The sequence below is a fragment of the Lepisosteus oculatus genome, unplaced genomic scaffold (genome assembly GCF_040954835.1).
Source record: "Lepisosteus oculatus isolate fLepOcu1 unplaced genomic scaffold, fLepOcu1.hap2 HAP2_SCAFFOLD_82, whole genome shotgun sequence".
In the NCBI taxonomy this organism is placed as follows: Eukaryota; Metazoa; Chordata; class Actinopteri; order Semionotiformes; family Lepisosteidae; genus Lepisosteus; species Lepisosteus oculatus.
In genome coordinates, this window is record NW_027168383.1 from 23,614 (window position 1) to 43,644 (window position 20,031).

Here is a 20,031-nt window from a genome sequence, read left to right on the forward strand (position 1 = left end):
ATCTTTGCTGATGATGTGGCACTGATGGCAGACTCAGAAGTAGAACTACAGGAGAAAGTGTTCAAATGGCAGAGGAGTCTGGAAAAAGGTGGACTGAAAATGAATGCAGAAAAATCTGAAATAATGGTAATGGAGAGAAGAGGAGATACTATGACCAATGTTGAGGAGACAAATGGAGGAAAACTGAAACAAGTTGATGACTTTAAATACCTTGGATCAAAACTGGTAAAGGGAGGAGAAACACTGGAGGCAGTAAAACAAAGAGTGAAAGCTGGATGGAACAAGTGGAGAGAGATAACTGGAATAATCTGTGACAGGAAAATTCCCAGAAAGTTAAAGTGCAAAATGTACAAGACTGTGATTAGACCTGTACTACTATATGGAGCTGAATGCTTGGCAGTTGGAAAGAGGGAAGAGAACTTGATGAGAAGAACTGAAATGAGGATGTTGAGATGGATTCTGCAGATTTCAATGAAGGATAAGATCAGAAATGAAGAAATCCGTAGACGATGTAGGGTGGTGAATGTGGTTGAGAAGATGCGAGAGGCGAGGTTACGGTGGTATGGACATATCATGAGGAGGGACGTTGAGGAAGTAACAAAGAGCGTAATGGAATTTGAGGTGGAAGGTAACAGAGGAAGAGGCAGGCCTAGAAAGAGATGGATAGATTGTGTGAGAAAAGATATGGAGGTATGTGAAGTGAGTGAGGAAGATGTGCTCGACAGAGACAAATGGAGAAGAGCAACCAAAGCAGCTGACCCCAGGACAGTCTGGGACTAAGGCTGTGAAAAAGAAGAAGAAGAAGAAGAAGAAGATGGTGGAAAAAGAGCCCTGGAATCTTTGTAGAAGGACAAAAGACGGAAAGAACGGGCAGTGTAACCATGGCGAAGAGACGGGAAATATTGGAGAGAGCTTTTTTCATACACTTTTTATGACTGTTTTTGTGGCTGTTTTTCCAGCCCAACAATGATCAACAAATATGGGCAGGCGTCCTGTTCCAAATCCAATCTACCTTTCTTCCAAGCATACAGGAATGTCAGTGAATTAAATATTGACATATGAAAATACCCAAAAATATGCAATCACACATATGCAGTTTGAGCAAACATAAGACAATACCCAAGTACCACAAACTACCAGGCATCATTAGCAGTTCAGGTGGGGAGCTGTGTCAGCATGCGTAGGCTGCAAAGGAACAAGTAATAGGTCTATTCCATGCTTAAAAGAGAAGAAAGAAAACACAACATTTCAGCCGTGGAGCCCTCACACCTGAAGAAGGCTCCACGGCCGAAACGTTGTGTTTTCTTTCTTCTCTTTTCATCTAGTGTCATTAGCCAGTTCCTGTCAAAATAAAATAGAAATGGATAACATTCTAGAGAGAGTTTGAAATACCAAGGTACAATTTAAACCATATTTCTTCCACTACAACCACAATATTTTGGAGAGATCGCTGAGCCTAACTGTTCTGGCATGTCCGTTAGCCTCCATCCTGCTTCAGCAATGAATGCAACGGGGCACATTCTGAGGGAGATGCGGTCAATCGGGTTGCAGGAAAACCACGCTATGCTTTTTTTTGAGATCCTGAAAAGGACAGAGGGGCCATGTATATGTGTGCAGCTGGATATGTAATTGCAGGTAGCGTAGCAAATTCTGCTGAAGCCCCACTGCCTGGTGTGGACGGTAGCTGTGCATGTTGCAGCAGAATTGTGCATGTGAGATCAAGGGGGCATGTCATGTGTTTGAGCACTTCACTCCCTTCCGGAAGCACGTGATTCCCTGAGTCCAAAAAATTTGTAAGTTCTTTGGATGACCTGTGGACCGATCTTTCACGATGAAGAATTCCTTAAGAAGAATAGATCTCGGCCCACCATCCCAATGCCTCCATCTCAAAACAGCAACCTCCCACTGCCCTTAGTCTGCAAGGCAGTCCTTTCAAGTGCGATGATGACGCCGGGACCTTCGTTGCCTATTGTACGAGCTGAACTTTTGTGCTCATCAATTCAACGCTCTTTCCATCAACTCATCTTGTCTTTTGACGCTTCGTGTTTTGTGCTCCTTTGACTATCGGCATATCGGGTGACTGCAAACACTGAAGTTCTTGCTTACGGAGTGTGGAACAGTGTTTTCAAGTGATCGCTGTTCTGTCATGTTGACGCCGAATGAATCTTTCTTTGGCAACATGGGCAGGCTGACAGCAGTGCGAGCTAAAGTAATGGCAAATTTCTTGACTTATTTCTGAATGTGAATGTTCTTTAGAAAAGGGATGCGGCGTTGCTTCTCCCCCGTGTAAAGGTCACGCATTCCAGACGTGGTTATGAGCGAACAGTTGCCGCAAGTGTTTGAAAAGAGCAAGAGAGGAAGCAGCCCTGCCCCGTGTGAGGATCAAACTCAGGACCTTCAGACGATGAGACTGACGCGCTACCAACTACGCCTACGAGGCCAGCTGCAGTACACAGCTGGAAAGTTTGCCTCATATGGATTTCAGTCGCCCGTTCCCTAATCTTTAGACGCCCTCTGCTGGATGTTGCATTTGCCTTTTGATCTCACCGATACTTTTTTGGTCTGTTTCTGTTGCGAGTCCGTTTTTCAGATCTCACCTAGCACAAGTCTCTCTGGCTGAAGTGGCCTCTCTGCTTCAGCATCGTGCCCTCACTCAGCCATTAAAAACGTCACTCGGACTTCTGACATGCTGACATGAAATGTCAAGAGAGAGTGGCGGAGACGCTTAAGGCAGAGAGAAGATGAAGAGGGGGCGTGGCTGCGAAATGATTGACAGCTGCATGACGCTCTCCATAGAAGGCGTGACCACAGGCTAAAGGACACCTTTCGGCACATCAAGCTCTAAGCACACACCTGGAGGACGTGGGAAATGATCCCGCTACCTCTCGCGTGCAAAGCGAGCGCTGTACCATGCAAGCTAACCCCCCTCACTGGGGCTCATGCCTCAGTGTCGCCTAGTGCCGCTTGTTCCCCTCTTACCGGGTGCAGTTCACTGCCCTTCGTCTGCAAGGCAGTCGTGTAATTGCGGCTTTCTTGACTTATTGATGAAGGTCTGACTGGACGAGCGAATGATGCCTCTCCCCCGTCCTCAAGCTCGTTGACAGAATAAAATGGCAAGTGCCGCCGTGGCTCATTGGTTTAGGGATATGATTCTCGCTTAGGGTGTGGGAGGTCCTGGGTTCAACTCGCGGATGAGCCCTTGTGTGCTCTTTTTGTCCTCGTCCACAAGACTGGGAACTGATATCCACATCACCTTGCAGCATCTGCTTATGGCAAACAATGGAATGTGACTAATGACTGAACGAGCCTGGTGAATACTCATCACGTGGCACAATGAGAGCGTGCAGTCAGCTGTCCAAGGCAGCAACCTCATTGCTCGTTCAAAAGAACACGTACTGAAAACTCATTACCACTATGTCGTAAATGAGCACCGCGATCGCTTGTTGTCAGGCGTCCTTACTTGGGAAATGCAGAAGCAAAAACTGCCCTCTCTCAGCCACCGAAACGTGTGCGGCTCGCCTTGCACTCTCTGCGCCTCGCATATTTATGGAGCTGTCTGCTCTTCTTTCTGTTGAAGTACGCAAGTTACGGGGCGTACTGCACACTATGATGTGCTCAATGACAGCTTTCAAGATTTGAAAACTATGAGCTTGATGGCTCAAGTCGAACGAATGTGGTTGTTATGCAATTGATGATCAAACGCACGTATTCTAACGATTCGTGAGAGTATGTTCTAAAGGTCCCTGGCTCGATCCCGGGTTTCGGCATTTTGTTTCATCGAGCCCTTTGTTCCTCTCTCCAGCGCCCCCTGCCTAAAGTGACGCTTCCCTTTCTCAGCCCGAAACGCAAGTGAGACACCAGCAGCGGTCCCTGCAGGTTTCTGTAGTGTAGCGGCTATCACGTTCGCCTAACACGCGAAAGGTCCCCGGTTCGAGACCGGGCGGAAACAGCCTTGTTTTGCACGCTCCTGTACTTCACAGAGGTATTGAGCGACCGGTCATTTGTTCCCAATGTATTTCCGCTGCCTTCATGCACTCTTGTACCAAACGCACGTTCCTTCTGTATGCGGAGCCGATCATTTGCAATTGGGCTGTGCCGACAGATCAGGACGAGCTCTGTCGGCTCAAAAGCAGCGCAGGACCTGCAAGAACAACAGAAAGATTAGCATCCAGCGGGGGCTTCTTAGTGAGCCCAAGATCTAATCAAGAATCGGCTCCAGCAACAGGGCTGGGCGCATTGTTCCATTCTCCGACCACTCTCGGTGTAAACAAGTCCCTCCTGGTCTCTGCTTGAATTGCACTTTCCTGCGTTTGCTTTGGTGTAACTGGCTTCCCCTGCATGGGCGAATGTGAAGAATATCCTTAGTAAGTCATTGAAGAAACCCGAGAAGAGGTCGGAGTGGTCTCTGTCGTTCATCAACGATCCAGTCAGGCAGTACTCCTCTGTAAAGCACCGTTCGTTCACATCAATTGGCTTTTTTTTGCCTTCATTCGTGCAAGTAGTAAAAGCAGACGCCCCTATTCTGCCGTGACCCGGATTCGAACCGGGGTTGTTGCGGCCACAACGCAAAGTACTGACCACTATACGATCACGGCGAGTTACCGATACACACGTGGCAGGGCGGAAAAGGCTGTGCTCTCTTCGTGTGACATAATTCGGGAAAGTCCTGACGTTGCATTTCAACTGAGCCCCAGTATACATCGACCCTTCGACACTCTGAGTGACAACTCTCTTGTGTTTTCTCATATTTATGTAGTTTGCTTGCATGATGCCCTGAACAGTAGGGTTGTGCACTCCCATATGGTCTAGCGGTTAGGATTCCTGGTTTTCACCCAGGCGGCCCGGGTTCGACTCCTGGTATGGTAACGTGTCAATTTTGCCTCCTGCTTTCCAAAAGATCAGCACTGTGTATGAAGGAGCCGCATTAAAACTACTCAACGTGCAAAACGTGCGAGAAGAGGGGGCGCTTGTTTCCAGCCGAAACTTCTCGCGTGTGAGACGAGCTGACCATCGCTGCAGGAGGTGGGAGGGTCACTCTGGTAGACAGGGCTGACCTTCGGCAATAGGATTTATACTCTCCAAGATGATATTTGCACTTTCTGGAGAGGCGATTTTCTCCACTTCAGTAGCCCGATTTCGTCGATTGCGTGGAGAGGGCTGTAGAATGTGACGCCGCCTTTCCTGCTCCGTCCATGACAGGCGTTCTGGTCTCTGGAGAGAGAGCACGGTCCATCAGCGCACTCCAATAAAGGCAGTGGAAGCAGCTGAATCGCATTAGCGAAGCTCAGCGCTGGGCCGCTGGGCACATCTTACCACAGTTTCCGTAGTGTAGTGGTTATCACGTTCGCCTCACACGCGAAAGGTCCCCGGTTCGAATCCGGGCGGAAACAGACCAGACTTCTTCTGTCGCCACGCACAAAAGGGGATTGGGGATTCGCCTAGCGCTGTGATCGAACAGACCCACTCACCTCTTAGTGTGGCAGGATCTGCACAGTGCATGTCGCAGCGCATCCTGCTTTAACTTCAATGCGCGTCCTGATGTACCCCGGTCTCCCGCGTGACAGGTCCTATACTAACGAGGAAGACATCGCTCTCTCCGACCCCCGGCATTGCGTCCTGACCCACCGTGCTGGAAGCCGACGCGTGCTGTGATTCCTTTACGGACCAGAAATGACAACCGAGGAGCCGAGAGATCATTTCAGCATTTCGCGTCTGAACGGAAAACACAAACGACCAACTCGGAATGACTTGCCTTTGACGCTTATCAAAGCGTTCTTTGTGCATCGAACAGACCCACTCACCTCTTAGTGTGGCGGGATCTGCACAGTGCATGTCGCAGCGCTCCCTGCTTTCACTTCAATGTGCTTCCTGATGTCGAGTCGTGTGCCGTGCGGAGGCTCTGAAAGCGAGAGCAATGAAAAGGTGCACGACGCTGTGAAAGAAAACAGAGAAGTGAAAGGCAGTTCTTTCTCTAAGGAGGTAAAAGAAAAGCTACTCCCCGTCGGAGAAATCGAACCCCGGTCTCCTGCATGACAGGCGGGGATACTTGCCACTATACTAACGAGGAAGACAGCGCACGCTCCGACCCCCGGCATCGTGTCCCGACCCAGCGTGCTGGAAGGCGACGCGTGCTGTGATTCCATTACGGAGCAGAAATGACAACCGAGGAGCCGAGAGATCATTTCAGCTTTTCGCGTCTGAACGGAAAACACAAACGACCAACTCGGAATGACTTGCCTTTGACGCTTTTCAAAGCGTTCTTTGTGCACGACGACTGCGCCGCCTAGCAGATACAAATGGGTTGTACAACTTTGAAGTAGCAAATGGAAGAGGGCTAAGCCCCCTCTCTTTTAGCCCAGGTTCGATCTGTCTCCCAGACTCACCAGGCGCACGCACACACACACACCCGTGCCGTTGAAGTGCTCTGCTTCATTTCTAAGGGCAACTCAACATTCACTCCTACCCCGAGTGCAGAAAAGACAGCGTCTGCAGCAACAGCAGCTCAGGTCTCTGCCCATCTCCTCTTTTCTGCGGCTCCTGCGGAGTGGAGTCCTGCCTGGAGCTGTGTTTGCAGGCGGCGGCTCCCCGCGCCCTGTCTGTGCGTCGTGAAATTAATTAATAACGTTAATAAATTTATAAAGTAAATTTATAAAGTTATAAATTAGAAATTAATAACGATATAATTATATTCATGTACCGCAACACAAGAATAGTACACACTGTACATTGTCTGTCGATAATGTTTCTGTAGTGCTTTTTCAGCATTCAGCATGTGACTGTGCTGTTGGCGCTGTGGGTTAGGTTCCTGACTTCCATGTCACACGGTCTATGATTGAATCCCATAGAACTATGACTTCATTATTTAACAAACATTTCTTTGAAAAAATGAAACGTTTCCCTTGGTCAGAGATTAAAAAAAACCTCACTTTTTTGAGGTTTTACTGTGCAGAGTGAGGTTTTACCTCACTTTTTTTGAGCAGAAGGTTTACTGTGACCTGAGAAGGGCCGGCATCCAATCACGGTGGTACACACACACGCTCTCACTCATATGAGCTACACGGCTACCAAGATGATCTCGGGTGCGCCGAGCTGGTACGGAACATATTGAACTGATCGACGGCGAATTGTCTCTCAGACAGGCTTTTCACCTCTGAGCTCCCTGACTGACAGTGATCAGCTAGGTAGTGAAACAGTCAGCTGCTTCTAAGCCTTAAACAGCTGCATCTCGGCGCTTCCACGGAGAGATGATTTGAAAGCCGAACATCGCCCATTGGGAACACCTTACTATCACTAGTTTAAGAGACTCTTAAGGTCTTGCAGAGGTGCCTGTCTAATAGCATGCGCTTTGCAAGCTATAGGTGTTTAGGCTGAGGCAGAATGCCTGTTAACAAAATGTTTTTCTAAAGGTGTGTCTAAGTGGCTGCAAAAGGACAACACTCCTGGGGCGCCGTGGCTCAGCTCCTGCACTTGATTATAATGCCGTTACATGTCGAAGCAGTAATTTACGTCATCCTACCACTGCAACACGGGGAATAGAGAGAAATGAGCACACGCTACGAATCGTCTCAATCACTCCCTAGAGTCGTAAGGCGCATTGAAGGGTGCACCCACATCATTAATCGTTGCGCCTCTGTGAAAGGAAAGCTCTTGGGCAGTCTTTGAAACAGCTCGGATGAAACACTTGATTGCTTCCATGTGCATCTGGAGCCCACTTCTTATTTTCACTTCACGCCGCCCAAAGCATTTCTAAAACAGGAGATTCGCGTTTGGGAATGCGCCCTGCCCTACAAATAAAACAGGTCTACGGGTCTGAAACCTGCTCCACAGAAAACAGCTCTGTTGCGCTTTTGATCAAAGGGAGATTCACTGTTCTTACTTTTTGATGACATAACACCCAAAGGGGCTTCTTTGGAGCTGGATTCCAACCAGCATCCTTAAGTTTCTTGGCGGTATCCTTTACAGTCCTCTGTTCAGTCGACAAGGGACTGAAGGGGGCAGCTTTCCTCACACATACAGTGCAATGTACTGTAGTGTTCCCCTTCATCGAATTCGCAGTTCTGCATCAGACCTCTAACTCGTTTCCTTAGCTTGGATTTAAGCCACGAAGCAGGCTTCTACTGTATAAACGTCTAGAGGAATCACAAACTATTTGAGAGGCCACCATCCCAGGGGGAACTGACAAAGTCTATCCCTAAACACCTAGCGCAGTCTCTCGAGAGACTGTCAAAAATCGCTTTCTCTGTTTGCGTTGCAAGTAAGTGAAAACGCGGTCTCAAACCAGAGCTACTTGGCAGCAGCGGCACGTAAATACCATTACTGTTACTGCTCGATACCGACGTTAGCCTACTATACCATGTTCAGCCACCGCTAGAAAATGTACAGCTCTAGAACCGGAGCAAACGACAGGATGGCCAATGCCAAACGGGCACACGTGTCAGACATGGAGCGCGACGAGGATGGGATTTGAACCCATGCGTGCAGAGCACAATGGATTAGCAGTCCATCGCCTTAACCACTCGGCCACCTCGTCGACAGAAGTGGGCTGTCCGGACATGGGTTGGCGCGCTCCAGATGATCTTTTTCTTTTTTTTCCCTCGTACTCGAGGGTCATTTTCCTGTTCCACATGCGATTTCAACATTTTCCTTGGGAGATGTCAAGCCAGCAAGCCACTGCTGTGGTTCAATGGCCAGTGTGGAGATCAGTGGCCCTGTTGTACACAGAAAGCACATCGAGCTCCTTGGACATGAAAAGTTCCAGATAAAAGCCATTTGTCACCCTTTCTCTTGGTGTTGATGTTGCTATTGTATGTAAAGGTGGCAACTTGCTCAGCGAGCAGGCGGAGCACACACCGAATGCAGATGTGTCTGAGTGGTGTGTCCAAGTGGCTGCAAAAGGACAGCGCTCCTGGGGCGCCGTGGCTTAGTTGCTTAAAGCGCCTGCCTAGTAAACAGGAGACCCTGGCTCTGAATCCCAGCGGTGCCTTTTTTGTTCTGTCTTCTCGAACAGAACTGGTCATTATGGACAACCGCCTACGGCTAGACTTAATTAAATGCAAGCATTCATTTCCTGTCTTGAACGACTTGTTTTTCTTAAAATGGATGCAACTTGCAAAACATGAAATACAAACCTTGCTAATCAGCGCTCGCGGCTGGCAAAAAAAAAAAAAGAGGTCAGCAATGTTTTTTTCTTTAACCTTAACCCTGCTAATGGAGAAGAGTTAAACGACCGAGTCTATGCAGCTTAAACGGTCCGCACGTCGGGTTCTTAGCTGAAAGGGTGGTAAATCACACTCACCCCAATCCTTAATCTTTTAAAGAGGATACAAAATTGAACCTAGTCGCCACATCACATACATCCTGTTCAACGATAAATAGGTAACATCTGTAGTGTGCTCTCTGAAGGCACTAGTTCTGTAGGATTTGGGATTTACTGAGACAATTATTCATTGTAGCAGTAAATCACAAAGTTGATTCTTTTGATGGCTTTAGAATCCAACCATGCGACATAACTCAAACAACGCACACACACAGGTACTAATACACGAGGATACATTTATTAATACATAGAATATGCATGTAAACCTAACAGATCTTATCGAGAGGGTTATCAGAATACAAAAGGTATATATTCAGTCAGTTACAAAGAGTTACATATATCAAGAGGACATACGTTCAGTATATCATTCATTTAGACCGTTTCGTAAATGAACTTGGTTATAACTTCTACACTAGATACTCAAAACAAGTACATAACTCTTAGGAATTAAATTGATATCAACTGGTTGGGATAACAATTGAATTCTCGAGCTGTCATGCAGTGAAGTTGAATACTCATCCAATCTCTGGGGATTCAGATCTCCTGCGGGCACAAAGAAGCAGTTGCAGGCTTGTTGCTGTCTAATCCGCGCTCTCTGGCTCTATGCCAGGCTTTGCTGTTCAGCTTGCGACGGTGCTCTGGTGATGTTGACCTTGGGGTTGTAGACCACTTGGATGAGGCTCTCTCTTGGAATCTTGCAGACCTTTAGGCGCCAATGGATGACCATTGATCATGATAGCCAGGCTTAGCTAAGTGCATCCCCATTTGGGAGCTGTACCTTATCAAAAGAAAACATCTTTAAATCAGTCTGCATGAATAGCTTCTCTGTGACTGCACCACAGAGATGAAGAGGGAGATGGGGCCTCATTTGGGAAAGCACAGCAACACTTAATTCTGTCTTATTAATAAGCCTCGCCGCTACAGTACGTACAGTTATAATTCAATCTGAATTAAAAACTACATGTCCCAGTTACCATGGTGGTGCTTGTGATCATTGCGTTTAACCAACAAAACAGGGCGAAAAAATCAGTCACATGACTTTGTGGCTGAGTTTAGAAAGCTTAACGTATCAGCAAGACAGCAAAGACATTTTTCCAAGAAAGTTTAGCCTTTGTCACTAATGAAACCGCTAAATAAAGACATAAATATGGAAATTGACAATTAATTGACTTTTATATTTCTAAATATCACAACATGTTCGAATCCAAGTCATTTTTAATAACAATGGGTAAACTGGGTAAACTATCACAAAGCTTTAAAAAACTTAACATTTTTATTATCAACAAATTGTAAATACGATGTTTACATTGGCATTATTCATTTTTCACTTGAGTATATGGAGGATTGTGAGAGCAGACCCCCCCTCTTAGGCTACATTTTTAATAAGAATTGGAGGCTGTATGCGTTACAATATAAACATTTACTGTCAAACTTTAAATCAACAGTTGATTTAAAGACAATCTGTCAAAGTGCAATGAAACACAATATTGTTGTTGTTGTTGTTGTTGTTATTGTTGTTTTTATCCTGTAAAGCGTTTTGAGAAGCCACCTTTAAAGGCGCTATATAAAGGCGCTGATTCTTATGGAATGTGTTTACTTTCTTCTTTTTTTTCAGCATAGAATAAACCTGTTACAGTACTTGATTCTTATGGATGCCCGGTTCCGCCGGGGATTCAAAATAAAACATGGAATCACGTGTCTAAGGAAATAGCATTATAACTATATCCATGTACAAACAGTAGCATGTTACATTATTAATTTGGGTGTCTCCTCTTGCCAGAAAGCGCTAAATTGCATTTTGAGTGCGGTTTTTGACTTTTTTTAAATTACAACCCATACATAAGCTGATACTGTTTAGACTTTTAATTATTTTAAACTGTATTACAGCAGCACAATGTGCTTTTTCACGAAACCTAGAGTACTGAAATGTCTTGCGTTGTACAGCTTTTCAGCTAAATATATTTATCGCTTACACCTGACACTTGATGTGCCCGACAAAAACCAGTTGAACAGCTCTGTTGGAGGTTTGCAGATCAGATCAGATTCCCTTCCCCCCACAGAAAGACAGACTTATTAGTCGCTATTCACTGCGACAGCAGCTCCAATTTCAGGCGTAAGCGATAGATCCCAGTTTAGCCGATCTTGTTACAGCATGTTCCAGTTTACTCTTATTAACCATATTAATTTTAAGTGCTTAATGCCATTTTTTGACCACGCACGAATATTCTTATGTCCATACCTTTGCAAGGGAATCAGTGTGAATTGTAATACTAATTAAATAACCGCGGGCACTTTCCACCCCCTCTGACAGCAGGAACATAACCCATTCTCAGCTCAGCAGCTCATTACAATATAGGGTGTTCAAATCTTTTGCTGCCTCAAAAAGCTTTAGAGAACTTAACATTTCTATTATCAACAAATTGTAAATACGACGTTTACATTGGCATTACTAATTTTTCACTTGAGTGTATGGAGGATTGTCAGCTGTCACTGAGAGCAGTTAATTAAATGTATTTTTTGATTCACAATCAGACAAATGCAACATAAATTATCTTTGTCTTCTAAGTATATTAATAAACTTTCAGCATAGCTTTCTCCTAGTTTAGATTAATTTTTCTTGGGATTTTGGGATCAAACGTGGAAAGATTAGATTAGTAATCGTTTTTATTTTTTAAATACATTTTAGAAAAGTGTAATCTATACTTAAAAGCTGTATAAAAGCTGTATAAAAGACACTCGATATTAATGGAGTTTAGTTGATACTTTTTAAACTTTTAATTATTTCAAATTGTATTACAGCATTGTACACATGCTTAAAAGAGAAGAAAACGCAAGCCTTCTTCAGGTGTGAGGGCATTCTGCTCAGAATGAAACACTAAAATGTAATGTAGGCTCTGAATGGGTTCAATTATGATTTGGGCTTGATTAAGGTCGCTGCCTTTCATCCAAAATCCTGCTTGAATCCTTCTAAACTAAAAATTAGACATGAGCAGGGGCTCTGGTGAAATTTCTCTTTTTTTAATTTCTCTTTTTTTCTTGGAAAAATAACTTACCCGCTGCAATCCGGGCACAGAAGGATTAAAAGAAGCCAGACAGGCAGGGGGAAGAGTGAGTTCTAGATAAAGAGGTATCCAGGTAACAGTGAAGGTAACAGCCGCAGACGTGGCCTACTTAGCCCGCCAGGGTTACCCTACTCTCCCGGAGGAGGCCCACCGGGAAATAGCGCTCCAGGCGTTCCTGGCCCCGGCGCCGACTGAGGTGCAGTGCCACGTGATGCTGGCCGCACTGGTCCCCTTGGAGCAGGCCCTGGCTCTGGCTGAGCAGACTGATGCCGTATTCGAGGAAACCGGTGGGCGCCAACGGAGGGGCGCACGGGGAATCAGATGGGGAGGAGGAGACGCCCAGCGCGACGATGCTGGGGGAGCGATGACGGCTGGTCATCTGCCCCTGCTGTGGGGAGAGGGGACACATCGCAGGCAACATGAAATTGTCAGGGACATTCAGCTATATACAAAGAAGAGACAGACAAAGTAATAATTCTATATTAACGTGGCCTACATATTGACGCAATGATCAAACTAACTGACATGTTCTGATTCAGATCCCCTGCAGTTCATAATAATTAGAACAATAGGAATGCTGAGTCCTCCCCACCCTACTGAGCACAAATTCAGCTGCTCTCCAGTTCTGTTCTGCATGTTTTTTCATTGCAATTGAGCTCGGAGCTGGAGATGATCTCCATACAGTTCTGTGTTAACTAGCCCGCACTTGCGTGCTAATTTACGGGTTGTGGCAAATGCTTTTTTATAGTTCATATACATGACGGCAACCTGTTACCGAGGAACCTGAGAGGTTTAAAAGCCTCACGAGCCAGGCAGGACTCCAACCTACAATCTTCTGATTCGAAGTCAAACGTGTTATCCATTACGACACTGGCCCATGGAACATGCGCTTGCACTCTACCACAGAGAACAGAAAAAGTGTTGATGTGTCGTGCTGAAATTCCGATTGATTTTGAATTCAAAGAAAAAAGGTTTTCTTCCAAAACACCATGAAATTGTCACATCTTGCAGACAATAGGTGTATTCCATGTTGAAAAGAGAAGAAAGAAAACCATGGAGCCTTTTACAGGTGTGAGGCTTCTTCAGGTGTGAGAAGACCTCACAGTCGAAATGCTGTGTTTCCGTTCTTCTCTTTTCAGCATGCAATAAACCTATTACTTGATCCTTTGCAGCCGAGGCATGCTGAAGTAGCTACCCAGCTGAACATCTAGCAGACTCTACAGTACTTCTCTCCTGTAGAAGTAAAGCAGGGCTTGCTGGGTGAGCTTTTGCTCCGGTAAATTAGGTCACGTGTCATGTTAAATCACTTCTTCTAAACACATCATTTGCTGGTGCTAGCTTTCCCCATGAAAAGAGACATTTCCCTTACAGTACATGACATATCGTTTTTATTCTATCAATAAGTATAGAAATTAAACAAAAGAAAAAATGGTGTCGCCAAAGAATGCACAGCTCTGTCGCCTTGGGGAGGTGTCAAGGGCATTGAGCTCCTTGGACATGAAAAGTGCCCGATAAATGCCATTTCTCATCATTTCTCTTGGCGTCAGTTCTGCTATTAAATGGGACGGAGGCAACGGGCTCAGAGAGCAGGTTAAGTGCACACCGAATGCAGATGTGTCTAAGTGTCTGTAAAAGCGCGGTGCTCCGCTGGTGCTGTTCCCTAGTGGCTTAAAGTGCCCGCCTAGTAAGCAGGCGATCCTGGGTCTGAATACCAGCGGTGCCTCTCTCCGTGTCTTGTTGTGCCGAATGTCTCATTTCAGACAAACATGTACAGCTTGGTTCAGTTTAATGCAAGAATTCATTTCCTTTCTGGAATAACTTGTTTTTGAAGAAATCCATACAGCTTGTGAAAGATGAAATCCATTTCTTGGTTGTCAGTGGAAAAAGATTGCCGGCTGCAAGAAGCGCAAGTGATTGTTTTCTTTGACCATAAACCTGCAAATGTAGAGAGCACAAGCAGCCGTCAGTCTCTGTGGCGCAATCGGTTAGCGCGTTCGGCTGTTAACCGAAAGGTTGGTGGTTCAAGCCCACCCAGGGACGCATGTCTCAGTTTTTCCAATGTAAACATCATCACCGCTAAAGAAGATGGTGCAGAAGGCTCCACAGTCGAAACATTGTGCTTCTTTTCTTCTCTTTTCAGCATGGAGTAAACCTTTGCTTGATCCTTTGCAGCCTACGCATGCTGACACAGCTACCTTTCTCTTAACGCGCCTCAATCATTATTCACCAAAACCATCAGCAGAATGTGTCGCCTTTGTGGTGATGTCACTCCTCTGCTTCACAAATGTCCTTAGTGACGGACCATTCCTTTCTGCCATTTTTCCGGAGCGGTTATTGATTGCTCCATCATTTCCCTCATACTTTCCATCCCTAGATTGAAAAAAAAAACAGAAACAGGCTGACAGGACGACAATCAAATTGCAAAAACTCATCAAAGCACTCGATAGAGTATTTGAATCCACAAGTAGCTACGAGCAACTTTGTCCTGGCTTGCATGAAAGTCGGAAAATGTCAAAAAGAAAAAGATGGTGGCTTTTTCATATTTGTTCTTTTATTTTTAGTTCGTTGGCTCTTCTGTCCATTGTCCTCCTGCCTGGCTCTTGACCTGTGACTGTCTGAACGCACACGTTAGACTTTCAGGCGGGGGATTTGTCCTGAGCCTCTGTGAAAGACCCACCCACCCCCATAAATAACTGCTCTAGAAAAACATGATTGCAAAACTAAACCACAGCTTAAAGAGGAGCTTGTCATGACCGCCAGGCAGTTAAGACCAACTCTTAAGCGATCTAATCAGCACCAGCAGTGGGTGATTATTAACAAACGCTGCCGCACGAGTTAACCCACCTGCACACACTCCACCGTGCGGTACACAGTGCTATTTTTACCATCTTTACCTGCTTCCCGCTGCTCGGTATTGAGTCTATTCCTTGAGAGCTCTACCTGGCATTTTTTCCATTACCTCGTTTATTCTGGATATTGGACTCCCCTTCTGCCTTTTTGACTTGCAGGCATCGTGCTGTCTCACTGCAATACTATACCACTGGAGGAAACAGTCCATCTGGCCATGAAACTCATTTGAACGTCTAGCTACAGCAACTAACAATATCATGATTTATTCAGGATGTGTGGAATCAGAACATCCCGGAGACAGCTTCCGAAATCGTGACAAGGGCTCCGTCGGAAACAAAGGGCGTTGTGAGAAAACCGTTGCTTATTTTCAGCAGCAGAAATACAACCCTTTAAATACAAGATGACAGAACAATGACGAAGGGCATGCCGGGAGGAACTCATGCACTACAGAGGAAAGGGGGCGGGCACGTACAGTTCACATTCAAGCCACAAGTACTCTTCTCGGATGTTGCATAAACAAATCCTAACGTCCTGAAAGCATTGCAGCATGTTTGTGTCCCACTTCCCGTGGTTGCAGGACGACTGACACGAACGGACAAACACAATCTGTGGCGTTTAGCGTGACATAGTCTTGCAGGCATCGTGCTGTCTCACTGCAATACTATACCGCTGGAGGAAACAGCCCGGGTTCGATGAGCCTTGGAATGTGACTAGGAAAGTGAAGCCTTTTGAAAGAGGTAAAACACTGCTCAAAGGAACTGAGGGAGAATCTTACAGGGGATTCTGAGCGGTGTCTAAATAAATAAATTCTTCAGTGTCTGCGGATGGCATTTTGCAGCTGGAAACAGATGTCGACGCTTTTTGAACAGAGCACCAAAAAAGCGTCTTTTTTGAAGGTACAGGTATTGAGCATTGGTGGTTCAGTGGAAGAATTCTTGCCTGCCAAGTAAGAGGCTCGGGTTCGATTCTTGGCCAATGCAGTGGCTTTTGCATGCTCACCACTATACCACCAACACACGCCCACAGGATCCCAGCAGGACACCACCAGAGAATGCTCACGATTTCGGAAGCTGTCTCCGGGACGTGCTGATTCCACACATCCTGAATAAATCATGATATTGTTAGTTGCTGTAGCTAGACGTTCAAATGAGTTTCATGGCCAGATGGACTGTTTCCTCCAGCGGTATAGTATTGCAGTGAGACAGCACGATGCCTGCAAGACTATGTCACGCTAAACGCTACAGATTGTGTTTGTGTTGGACAGTTGGACCCTACAGCTGGACCCTCATAGACAACCTGAATAGCTTATTCAGAAGCAGTGCTGGACCGGGAACGAACCAGCTTCTTCCCAGGCACAAGAGTGACTTGTAAGGACTCGCGGTCCCACTCTGTGCATAGAGACTTTCTACCAGCCAGCCGGACTGCTGGTAGATCCCCTCGGAGCAACGACTGCCCTGCGTGGATGTCTAGACAAGGACCGGAGGTCTGTAATAGCTTTGAGGAGCTGTGTCAGGCAATGATCGGAGAATTTTCGGCTTTTATCGATCCCATAGCTGCCGTGGCCGCTGTGCACCATATTAAGCACGAAAAAGCTGAAGCCCCTCGCGACTATTATCAGAGGCTTAGGCGCACTTATTTTGCAGGGCGGAATGAAGAGGGTTGCGAAGAGAACGTGAATTTCAAAGGTTTATTCATTGCTAATCTGCATCCCTCAGTCAGGAAAATGATTGTGATGCACACTGATGCAAAAGCGATGAAAATGGCTGACATTAGAAGGTTGGCTCAAAAAGCCTGGGGAGCTGAAGTCTCTGCTTCCTCAGAGCGAAAACCTGCTAAAACGGCCGTGTTCGCCACTAAAGCCAGCAGGGTTGACGACTCGCCTCAGCTCGAGGCAGCTGAGGTTCCTGAGCTCGCTAAGCCCCGGCGCAAAATAGGCAGGCAGGACCGCACTAAGCGTCAGAGCCGCCGTGAGCGCTACGGGGAAGGCAAGGGCTCAGGCAGAGTCTATCATAAGACTGGACGAAGGGAGTCGACTGCAGCCCGCCTGGCCAGGCTTGAACAAGCCCTGCCTGAGAGATCAGGACAGGGTAAACCTTCCGCACCGAATGCCGGAAGTGTGAATGAGCTTAGGGGGACCACGCCCCTTCTCACTGGAGGAGGCGGGGATCCGTCCCAAGCCCCTCCCTCAGTCTATCTGATTGGGTGGGAGGGTTCCTGCCTGGAAGAAGGCTGTGACTCTGAGTTGGGCGCTGACCCCGCCCCTGAAGTCAAAGAAAAGGCAGGCTTCCAACAATTCTTAGGGAATCTCAGCCAGAAAGGCAAAGCAAGGCATATTTATATCAAGGTTTCTCTTGAAAACGTCTTAGATAGAGAAGCACTGATTGACACTGGGGCTGAAATTAGTTTGATGTCAGCCGATCTACTCAGCGAGCTCAAACGAGTAGCGAAAGGAAAAGGCATCAGACTTAAGGTAGAACCGTGTAAGATAGATATTTCCAGCTATACCCAGGATCATGCCAGGATCACACACCGAGTGTGGGTGGCACTTAGGTTCGGGCCAATGAACGTGGTGCATCCTGTTTACATCTCTAGGTTTAAAACAGAGCCACTACTCATTGGCCAAGACCTGCTTGACAGGCTGGAGCCTCTGGTGGACTGCCAGCGTGGAAAATTGTGGGCTCAGGTCAAAAACCCTAAGCCTGTTGCACAGCAAAAAGGGGGATTCAGTGGTTATGCTGTGATCACACAGTGCCCACTGAACACTATAGCTGAGTTGGAGGTTCCTCCTGGTTCCTCTGGACGAGAATAAATGTCTCTTCTTGCTTTCCAAAACTACAGGGAAGTCCTGCCCAGGCCAGCACTCCCACGGTCTCCCAACTACAGGAGCAGTGCTCCAAGCAGCTGCTTGACCCGCCAGGTAAAGCACATCCCCTTTTCATCCCTGAAGAAGAGTGGATCTCCCTGTCCGGTAATGAATGGGAGTCCTTTCTGTGCACCCTGGTACCTCAGGGGGTCCAGGAATACCACCCCATGGTGGTGGGAGGGGGTCCAGGTGGCAGAAGTGCAGGTTGATGATGTAATTCTTAGCCTCAGCTCTGAGAAGTCCATAATCAGTGAAGGTCTGTTCGAGGACCTGTCGCCAAGCTGTCAAGTGACCCTGGTGACGCAGTCACAGGTTCTGTGGTGGGCACCCCCATCTCATAGGTCCATTTGGAGCAAAGGAAGCTGTGTAGCTTCCATCTCCATCGGAAAAAGGAAGTTTGCTCACTACTTCCTATTGGAAGTACCTATTGGTTCGACTGGGCGCCCAGCTGGACACAGTAAACAGTGTGCTGTGGACACGGGTGGACCCAGATGCCCACTCTCTAAGCGGTGACCCCGAGAACATTCGGTCAGGTCAGACGATTCCTCAGGCCTGCCAGGTAGTAAACGAATCGGACCTGATCGTTCCTGCGTCAACAGCAGGGTTTCCAGTACGCCTTGTCCTAAAGAAGGGACAGAGAATGGACGCTGAGATGGTTTTCTTCCAACCATCAGCTCAGTTTATCAGACTGAACCTAGCAGTCTGTTGTACCCCCAGACTGGAACGGAATGGCCGAGCCACCTGCCTGTTGGTGCAGAACATAGCAAAACAAGATGTCAAAATCCCTGCTCGCACTGACATGGGACTGGTAATTGACAATGGTTTCTATGATTTCGAACTAGCCATCCCAGTACTGGGGCAGCTCCCTGGTCCCTTGGCCAGGGAGGGGGGAACCGAGCAGGTGTACTACACCTACCCCCGGCGGATGATTGCAATTATGCCAATAGAGGGATTCTGCAACCAGGAGGTGTGCAGGGTGGACCTTAGCGATAAGGATGAGATGGTTGTGTACACAGTACACGCAGGTGTTCCGATGGACCACTCAGCCGAGAGTACGACCCGGGATACCGCCATGCCGTCAAAAGCGGGGTTCCTAGAGCAGGTACAGGAACAGGTTGGCAAGGCAGATGCCCTGGAAACGGAAAGCCAGCGTCAGCAGCTGCGTCAGAATTTCCAGGATTTCCGGGAAGTGTTTGCACGGGACGCCTATGACTGCGGGGTGACGGATTTGAACACAGTGCGCATTCCAACGGCCCCTGGCGCCCGCCCAACCTATGTCAGGCAGTATCGCATTCCCCTCACGGCATACGAGTCCATAAAGCAGACGTTGGATGCCACTGCATTGGCCAGGAATCGAACCCGAGCCTCTTACTTGGCAGGCAAGAATTCTTCCACTGAACCACCAATGCTCAATACCTGTACCTTCAAAAAAGACGCTTTTTTGGTGCTCTGTTCAAAAAGCGTCGACATCTGTTTCCAGCTGCAAAATGCCATCCGCAGACACTGAAGAATTTATTTATTTAGACACCGCTCAGAATCCCCTGTAAGATTCTCCCTCAGTTCCTTTGAGCAGTGTTTTACCTCTTTCAAAAGGCTTCACTTTCCTAGTCACATTCCAAGGCTCATCGAACCCGGGCTGTTTCCTCCAGCGGTATAGTATTGCAGTGAGACAGCACGATGCCTGCAAGACTATGTCACGCTAAACGCCACAGATTGTGTTTGTCCAAATTTGAACTTTCACAAAAGCATGCTAGCAGACAAATGCGCCTCAGAGGACTTAAGGCTGGCTGTTATATGCTGGAATTACCTTTTTTTGACGCTCTTACGAATGCGATGTCAACGAAAACAGAACAAAGCACAAAAAAACCCTCAAGTCCTGCAGTTGGATAGAATGCCGTTACACGTCCAAGCCGTATTTGACTTCATCCTACCATTGCAAC

At 46.9% G+C, this 20,031-nt stretch overlaps 5 non-coding genes across 5 annotated transcripts; 3 read left to right on the plus strand and 2 right to left on the minus strand.

Annotated features, from left to right (window-relative positions):
• The first annotated feature begins 3,876 nt into the window (after positions 1-3,876).
• Positions 3,877-3,949, plus strand: trnav-aac (transfer RNA valine (anticodon AAC)). Its single transcript has one exon. It is a non-coding gene; the product is annotated as a tRNA-Val (tRNA).
• A 574-nt stretch (positions 3,950-4,523) lies between these two features.
• On the minus strand, positions 4,524-4,595 carry trnah-gug (transfer RNA histidin (anticodon GUG)). Its single transcript has one exon. It is a non-coding gene; the product is annotated as a tRNA-His (tRNA).
• A 722-nt stretch (positions 4,596-5,317) lies between these two features.
• On the plus strand, positions 5,318-5,390 carry trnav-cac (transfer RNA valine (anticodon CAC)). Its single transcript has one exon. It is a non-coding gene; the product is annotated as a tRNA-Val (tRNA).
• Positions 5,391-8,448: 3,058 nt separating this feature from the next.
• On the minus strand, positions 8,449-8,530 carry trnas-gcu (transfer RNA serine (anticodon GCU)). The gene has a single exon. It is a non-coding gene; the product is annotated as a tRNA-Ser (tRNA).
• A 5,814-nt stretch (positions 8,531-14,344) lies between these two features.
• trnan-guu (transfer RNA asparagine (anticodon GUU)) lies at positions 14,345-14,418 on the plus strand. Its single transcript has one exon. It is a non-coding gene; the product is annotated as a tRNA-Asn (tRNA).
• Positions 14,419-20,031: the final 5,613 nt, after the last annotated feature.